A 9,762-nucleotide genomic window follows, 5' to 3' on the forward strand; every position below is an offset into this window, starting at 1 on the left:
AGCCATCAGGAATTCCAACATTAAATGCCAGTTAGAAGAATATAGTTTTTCATGTGGGACAAAGAGATTATAGCTAGAGCGGTTGGGAAAAAAAACAGAGGTGCATTTTCTGAATGACAAGGGAAGAAACGGGCTCAGCAAAAAGAGCTACTACTTAGCAAACATGATGAAGATAAATAAAACTAGACAGTGGCTTTACCAAAATGCAGCTCTTTCAGTGGAATTCAGAAGAGACAGTCGGCTAGTCAGTAGCTAGAGATGGACTAGTGGTTGAGGTGAGAACTTTGAGTTTTTGCTTTGTATTTATTTTTGGTGGAAAGATTGAAGCAGATCTCAGAAACTACTGGGAAGGGCATATTTGAGAGAGAACGTCTGAAACTTCAAAAGAGAAAAGCAACTGAAAAAGAAAAGGTAGGAGGTAGGCAGTAGGAGAGGACGGGATGTAAGCAGAGGGATGTAAAAGTGGAGGCTTCCACGGGTGACGCAGCCGCTCCTGTGCTAAACAGGACAGTATATTAGTCAGCGTTCTCCAGAGAAACAGAACAATAGGATAGAGAGAGATACGGAAGAGGAGGTGGATGGGCATTGGGTCAGGTGGTTACGGAGGCTAAGTATGCAACAATATGCCCTCTATAGCCTGGAGAAGCAGGAAAGCAGGTAGTATACTTCAGTCTTGAGTCTGAAGGCCTGAGAACCAGGAGCTCCAATGTCTGAACACAGGAGGAAATGGACATCCCAGCTCAAGAAGAGAGAGAATTTGCCCTCCCTCTGACTTGTTCTGCTTGTGCCTCCATCTACTGGCTGATACCCACTCATGTGGTGAGGGGTATCTTCTTTATTCAGTCTACTGATTCAAATGCTAATCTCTTCCAGAAACATCCTCACAGACACTCCAAGAAATAATGTTTTACCAGCTCTCTGGGTCTCCTTTAAACTACTCAAGTTAACACATACAACTAACCATCACAGACAGTAAAATGAATGAAAGTTCACGTTTGATATTGGCAAATGCAGCAGTTCCTATCTCCCGGCATCTACTAAAAATATACATATGAACCAATAGGGACGAATAAAAGGATGTCCAATGCAGTATTTTTCATAAAAAGTGAAAATTTTGAAATTACATAACAATCATAAAATGGTTAAATAAAATTAATGATTCAATTATGTTGAAAAGCTATACAGCTATGTTTAGAAATAGTTTTCAAAACTATTAACGTCACTAAAAATCACTGATATTCACTGAAATAAGCAAGATGCAAAACTGCTATCTTCCAATGTGTCTCTCTGTATGTGTGTGTGCATATTTATAAAGGCTACAGTGTTTTATTATATCAAATAATACTCCTTATCTAAGGAAGGTGTGGCTTGGGTAATTTTTATTTTTTTCTTTGTATTTTTCAATTCTTAAGCAATGAACATATTTTTTCTTTAGAATCAAGAACATATATGTCTTAAAAAACAAAACTGGTATCTGAATCCCAAAAACCAACCAAACAAGTCTAGTCTCACTTAAGTTTAGATAAGTGTGAAAAAAGGCAAATAAAAGTTGGAAGGGACTCGGCAAATATAATTAATTTTTTCCTGAAGGAATTGTCCAGTTGGTCTTTAAACGTTCTTTCTGATGAGAGAAAAACGAAGGGCCTGATATATGAGGAAGCCATTTTAGAATTCTTTCTAAGCACGAATGTACAAAAACTCTGTTCAAAGCAAAAGACTGATGGATGGTCCACCACGCATGCATTGTACATCTGCTTTGTGAATGCGTAGCCTAAAGGAAAACCATCTTGTCCTTAAGACATCGATCGATGCTTCTATTCCCTGCATTCCTTCATGGTAAAACTCATGATTCTTGCCTACATGCTAATCTATAATCTTTTCAGCTTTTATAAGACGTAAAAAAAGTATATAATCCTGTAAAAACTGATCATTCTCCAGAGCCCTTTCTTCCCTGTGAAGAAATGTTTCCCAGGCAGCTGTCCTAATATAGGCTTGAATACAACTCTTTCTTAATTTTAGACATTCTAAAAGGTTTGTTCATTTTGTGTCAACATTTCCAGCTCATCCCTGGCATGGTTCAGGGGCAGCTGTTGCTAAATGCAAATTAATGCACACTTACATTTAAAATGATGGTTTCAGATTTCATTTTACATTATCTGTGGTAGGACCACTTCCTGACTTGGCTCAAATTATTTCCTTGGGCAAACAAGACTACTGTCTTCATTGTACTGACCTGAGGACAATCCAACTCTCCAACACATCAATTTGTAAAATCATTCTGCTTGAAAATATAATAATGTAATAAATACCTTTCTATTTATGCTAGCTTTCTTAGTCCCAATATACATTTTTGGCTCAAGCTTTGAGCTTCTTTAAGGCTCTGCATTTTATTTCTGCTTACCCTCTTTGAGAAAAACCAGGTTCACAGATCAAGATTATTTGTAGAAAAAAAAAAAAAAGAGGGGAAGAGGAACAATTATTAATGATACAAGAAGTCCTACATAAAATTAATGGCAAGCAGCTTGTGGCTTTCTCAGAAGCTAAAGGCATTTTATTATCTAATTAAGGCATCATCTGGGCAACAGAGTAACAGCAATGCCCCATTCTACTATGAAGCCATTGAATTCAATTTATGTCAATATAAACATTACAATGAGAATCTAGAGGAAACATAATTTAGTTTAAGAGAAAACTTCTAAAGCAAGATAGATAAATTCTAAATTCTAAATTCAAAATTCCTGATTCTGCAAATAATTAACAGTGTGACAATAGGCACTTAGCATGTGGAGACCCTTCTTCGATCCTATGTAAAATAGAAGCGGCAATCTCTAGTTTACTTATTTTACATTGCATCACAGAACTATTGTGAAGCTAAAATAGCACGTGTGCAAATATATGGAAGAAGAGGAATTATTAAACAAATACACTGAATAATCAGAGTCACATACACACAATCACAGTATTTCCAATGAACTGTAGCATTTCAACACCAACTCACTGTATATTTTTATACATCTTTTATTTACTAACTTTTCTATGTCAGAGTTTCTAAAACCATTCCATGTCCTGCAAGATGTTCCATGAAAAAAAAAGGGGTCTTGTCTAAAAGTTCATGAAATAGTAGTACACCCTGTTCCTCATTAGAGATTTATAAAGCACACTAGCATATTAAAGCTATGAGAAGCCCTATAGTTAAAAAGCGTGGGCGGATTTAATTTTGAGTATCCTAGAGTTTCCAAATTTCTTTGATTTTGGAAGAATTATGTTTTTTAAATGCGTTCTCTATCCAATAACATCTCATTTGACATCAAATTACTAGGGTCTCATAAAACAGCTTAGGAAACACATGTCTATGTTATTTTTGTCATCCTCACTTATCATTTTCTGTGTGTGTGTATGAATGTGTGTATGATATAAACATATTTATATGATTCTACACATATAAAGTTTGTTATTTTTCTTGTCGAACCACACTCCCCAATACAGTAGGCAGTAGTCTCTGGAAATATGGCAATTCTCAATGAAATGTGCTTGAAGTGTAAAATACACACCAGATTTTGAAGAGTTGTTAAAAAAATTGAAAATACTCAATAACATTGTGCAAATTACATGCTGAAATGATAATATTTTGGATTTATTGAGTTATAGGCATTATATTACTTAATTTACCCAATTCTTTTTTTTTTAGAAAATTTAACATAATATATATGGCTCATATATTTTTATTTCTATTGGACATCACTGCTATAAAATGTTAGAAACTTTGAAAATCCTAACAAAATATAAAAAAGAGAATTATCACTTATAATTTCATCTCCTAAGGACACTTTCAAAATCCAATTTCCAATGATTAGTTTTCTATGCTTATGTTATGAGAATTAGGACTAAAATACCCACAGATGATAGACAGAGAGGTAGGTAGGTAGGTAGGTAGGTACGTAGGTAGGTAGTTAGATAGATAGATAGATAAGATAGATATCCACCAAAACCATCTTTCTTTACTTTATTCTAAGGGCTGTCCATGATGTTGGGATACTGAGTTTGACTTCTTTTCCTCTTCTTCCTGGTAAGCATAAAGCCCAGACTACAATTAAATGACTTCAGGATACAAAATCACCTAGAAAATATGCACTGTGTAATAAGCATCAAGTCCAAGGATTTCACCAGGATGTGTCTGAAGTTAAGTCTTGTTTCAGAGCCTTCTGGTGACCTTGGGAGACAGGCAGAGGGGAAGGCAATCTAGGCTTGAACATAAACAGGCCCACCCGGGGAAGAATTCTTCTTCATCAGATTTGCCTTTAGTCTAAAAAAAGAAACCACATATAAACTAAACCCCAGCTTGCCACTGCCATTTATTTAACGAAGTTTTAGAAAAGCAGAAACTTCACTATAGTCAGTGATTTATTGCCCAGGGGAGTTCAAGGAAACTCCCTTATGTGAGCTATTCATTTTCTTGTTCTGAACATCCCAAATCATCTCAGCAGGAGGGGACGTGTGTCCCTGACCTTGGCCGCTTTCTCTGGTTTGCGTTTTCATTTGCTAAATAGGTCACAGCACATTGTTTATTCTGGCCCACAGCTCCAGCAACGCAGTGGGATTCCCTTTCCTCAGCCTTGCCCTCTGCTATTCTCTCCTTCAAACCCCCACCCTCTGGGACTTGCATAAGCACTCAAGCAACTTAAATCGTGCTTGAGTCCACATGAACAACCAGTTCAGTGGTTTCAACGGGAACGAGATAGTCTATGATTCTATTCAGTCTACCAGACAGGCAAATGAAAACAGTCATGTTTGAAGTTTGCCATTGCAAAGATTAAAAAACCAGCTTGAGTGGACTTCCACTTTCTAAGTACACATAATGTTTTAAGTGGACATAGCTTTTGTTCTCTTTAGCATTAGTTTTATAGATTCTGCCTTCTTCCAATTTTCCTTCTTTTTCTTTTCCTTTCAATTTTTCTGCCTGTTACATATCCTCCCCACCCTGGAGCCAGCAACAGTATCAAAATGCTACTTTGTTTTCATAAGGTTTCTGATCAAAAGATTACAAAGTATTTTGTGGGTGACTGAGTCTTATACCCCATCCTGTGAGGCAAGAAAAGAACAAAAGAGTAATATATAAACTGAAAGACTCTCAAAAGAAAATATAAAAAAGGAAATGCATTCTTTTCACTCCAATTTTGCATCTTCTCTATTCAACTTGCTTTTGTTCTTATTTAAAAATTTTCATTTCTCAGGGGCGCCTGGGTGGCGCAGTCGGTTAAGCGTCCGACTTCAGCCAGGTCACGATCTCGCGGTCCGTGAGTTCGAGCCCCGCGTCAGGCTCTGGGCTGATGGCTCAGAGCCTGGAGCCTGTTTCCGATTCTGTGTCTCCCTCTCTCTCTGCCCCTCCCCCGTTCATGCTCTGTCTCTCTCTGTCCCAAAAATAAATAATTAAAAAAACGTTGAAAAAAAAAAATTAAAAAAAAAATTTTTTTCATTTCTCCAATCTCTTTTTGCACAGTTGAATTTTCCCCTCTTCCTGCCTTCTCTGAGCATGTTTTATATTTCTATTTTATCTCCTCTTACTGTATCAATTATACTTCTTTAAAAAAAAAACTTTAGTGGTTACGCTGGAGTTTGAAATATATGTATTTTTAACTAATCTAAGCCCATCTTCAAATTGACACTATAAATGCTTCAGGTAGAGTGCAGGTGTTTTAAACAGAGTAACTTCATTCCTCTTACCATCTGATACATCATTGCTATTACTCTGAACAGGTATATTTAGGTCCATTAAGAAAAATATTGCATTTTATCTTCATTTATTTCTTCTCCAATGCTCCTTTTGCTTTATGTAGATCTGAGTTTCTGATCCATATCACTTTTCTTCTCTCTGAAGAACTTTGAACATTTCTCACAGGGCAAGTCTGCTGATGAATTCCCTCAAAATTTTTGTTAGAGAAAATCTTTATTCCTGCTTTATTTGTGAAGGATAATTTCTCTGGATAAAGAACTCAAGGTGAGCAGTTTTTTTTTTTTCTTTCAACATTCTAAATATGTCACTCTATTCTCTTCCTGCTTGCAAGGTTTCTGACTAGAAGTCCCTATAGTTTTTCTCCTTTTTTCTCTTGAAGGGTAGCAGAATATGCCACCCCAAAACACGCCACTTTGTCACAGGATTATTTGCAGCTGATGGTAATTGAGAAGAAACAGACACAAGAAAAGCTCTCTGCCCTCCTCCAATTGCCTAAAAGCAGGACATAAATTTGTAAAGGTGCCCCTCCCGTATCTCTACCAGGAAAGACAGAAGTTAATCATCAAAGGCAACTAACAACCCAGAGATTTCAGCAGAGGAATCCACATAACATACTAACTAGTCTTTGTCTATCATTAGTTTCCCTATACATTTACCCTCTCACAACATGTTGCCTTAGATGCTCAAAGTTCTTTTCCTTTGTCTTGCCATTTCTCTACAAATTTGGGGATTTTTGGTAAGATGCTATATAAACGCAAATTCTAACCACCTCTTTGAGTTACTAATCACTGAGTACTCCCAAGTATGTGAGCCATGTACATATTAATACACATCTTTGTCTTTCACTAATCTTTTGTCAATCTATTTTTTTTAATATGAAATTTATTGTCAAATTGGTTTCCATACAACAATCAGTGCTCATCCCAACACGTGCCCTCCTTAATACCCATCACCCACCCTCCCCTCCCTCCCACCCCCCATCAACCCAAAGTTTGTTCTCAGTTTTCAAGAGTCTCTTATGTTTTGGCTCCCTCCCTCTCTAACCTTTTTTTTTTTTTTTTCCGTCCCCTCCCCCATGGTCTTCTGTTAAGTTTCTCAGGATCCACATAAGAGTGAAAACATATGGTATCTGTCTTTCTTTGTATGACTTATTTCACTTAGCATAACACTCTCCAGTTCCATCCACGTTGCTACAAAAGGCCAGATTTCATTCTTTCTCATTGCCATGTAGTATTCCATTGTGTATATAAACCACAATTTCTTTATCTATTCATCAGTTGATGGACATTTAGTCTCTTTCCACAATTTGGCTATTGTTGAGAGTGTCGCTATAAACATTGGGGTACAAGTGCCCATGCATCAGCACTCCTGTATCCCTTGGGTAAATTCCTAGCAGTGCTACTGCTGGGTCATAGGGTAGGGTAGATCTATTTTTAATTTTTTGAGGAAACTCCACACTGTTTTCCAGAGCGGCTACACCAGTTTGCATTCCCACCAACAGTGCAAGAGGGTTTCTGTTTCTCCACATCCTCGCCAGCATCTATAGTCTCCTGATTTGTTCATTTTAGTCACTCTGACTGGCATGAGGTGGTATCTCAGTGTGGTTTTGATTTGTATTTCCCTGATGAGGAGCGACGTTCAGCATCTTCTCATGTGCCTGTTGGCCATCTGGATGTCTTCTTTAGAGAAGTATCTATTCATGTTGTCTGCCCATTTCTTCACTGGATTATTTGTTTTTCAGGTGTGGAGTTTGGTGAGCTCTTTATAGATTTTGGATACTTAGCCCTTTGTCTGATATGTCATTTGCAAATATCTTTTCCCATTCTGTTGGTTGCCTTTTAGTTTTGTTGATTGTTTCCTTTGCAGTGCAGAAGCTTTTTATCTTCATGAGGTCCCAATAGTTCATTTTTGCTTTTAATTCCCTTGCCTTTGGGGATGTGTCAAGTAAGAAATTGTTGCGGCTGAGGTCAGAGAGGTTTTTTTCCTGCTTTCTCCTCTAGGGTTTTGATGGTTTCCTGTCTCACATTCAGGTCCTTTATCCATTTTGAGTTTATTTTTGTGAATGGTGTGAGAAAGTGGTCTAGTTTCAACCTTCTGCATGTTGCTGTCCAGTTCTCCCAGCACCATTTGTTAAAGAGACTGTCTTTTTTCCATTGGATATTGTTTCCTGCTTTGTCAAAGATGAGTTGGCCATACTTCTGTGGGTCTAATTCTGGGGTTTCTATTCTATTCCATTGGTCTATGTGTCTGTTTTTGTGCCAATACCATGCTGTCTTGATGATGACAGCTTTGTAGTAGAGGCTAAAGTCTGAGATTGTGATGCCTCCTGCTTTGGTTCTTCTTCAAAATTACTTTGTCTATTTGGGGTCTTTTGTGATTCCACACAAATTTTAGAATTGCTTGTTCTAGCTTCGAGAAGAATGCTGGTGCAATTTTGATTGGGATTGCATTGAGTGTGTAGATAGCTTTGGGTAGTATTGACATTTTAACAATATTTATTCTTCCAATCCATGAGCATGGAATGTTTTTCCATTTCTTTATATCTTCTTCAATTTCCTTCATAAGCTTTCTATAATTTTCAGCATACAGATCTTTTACATCTTTGGTTAGGTGTATTCCTAGGTATTTTATGCTTCTTGGTGCAATTGTGAATGGGATCAGTTTCTTTATTTGTCTTTCTGTTGCTTCATTATTAGTGTATAAGAATGTAACTGATTTCTGTACATTGATTTTGTATCTTGCGAAATCTATTTTTTAAAGATCTTATTTTTAAGTAACCTCTCCACCCATTGTGGGACTGGAACTCACAACCCTGAGATCAAGAGTCGCATGCTCTACCCACTGAACTGGTTAGGTGCCCCTTGTCAGTCTGTTAATCAGGGACTCAAACAATGAATGACCCAGGATAGGTAGAGGGAAAACAGTTTTTCCTCCTGTGTGCTATACAGATAAAGTGTTCCCCCCTTTGGCTTCTATCAAGATTATTTCTTTGTTTTTAATTTTCAGCAGTTTAAATATGAAATGACTAGGCATGTAGGGTTATTTCCCATTTTATTTTTATTTTATTTTATTTATTATCTTTTTTATCCTGCTTAGTGTTGTCTGAGTTTCCTGTATCTATGGTGTGGTGTCTTTCATTATTTTTGGAAATATTTCAGCCATTTTTACTTCAAATATTTCCTCTCTTTTGTCCTTCTAGTATTCCGAGTGTATTACACTCATATTTCAGTTTGGGAAATTCCTACTGACAAATCTTCAACCTCACTGATTCCTTCCTTGGCTATGTGAAGTCTAATGATGAGGACATCAAAGGCATTCTTCATTTCTGTAACTGTATTTTTATTTCTAGCATTTCCTCGGATTCTTTCTTAGAGTGTTCATTTCTCTGTATCACTCACCACTTCTACTTCCTCCATTAGAAATCTTACCACATTAATCAGTTATTTTAAATTCCCTGATAATTCCAATATTGGTATCATCTCTGAGTCTTTTCCTGACGCTTGCTTTGTCTCCTTACACTGTTTTTGTTTGTTTGGTCTGTTTTGCCCTTTGGTATGTCTTGTAATTATTTATTGAAACCAGATATGCTGGTTCAAGTAATATGAGCTGAGGTAAATGAGCCTTTAGTGTTGAGAATTTAGGCTAATCTGGCCCGAAGCTGGGCTATGTTTAACATTTGCTCTAGTTGTAGCAGCTCAAGGCTCCAACATTAGTGCCCTTGGTTTTGTCTCCCAGTTATAGACCTTGGGCTTCCCTGAGAACTTTCCCTCGGAGGCAGTGTATATGCCCCGCAGCTCTTTCAGCTGTAATCCACAGTTATTACATTGAAGCCTGTTAGTGTGCTACTAAGGTGAGAGGGTGAGGGGTTATTCTTTAACCTTTCGATTGCATCTCAATCTTTCTTTAGGTCTGTGTCTCTGGGCTGTGACCTTCACAGGTGTATACCCAGTGATACAAGCTTTTTGTTTTGTTTTGTTTTGTGTTAACTCCATCCCTCACTCTTCTCTGGCTGCAGTGTTTCTCTGACTCCT

The sequence above is a fragment of the Neofelis nebulosa genome, chromosome 12 (assembly GCF_028018385.1).
Source record: "Neofelis nebulosa isolate mNeoNeb1 chromosome 12, mNeoNeb1.pri, whole genome shotgun sequence".
Lineage (NCBI taxonomy): Eukaryota > Metazoa > Chordata > Mammalia > Carnivora > Felidae > Neofelis > Neofelis nebulosa.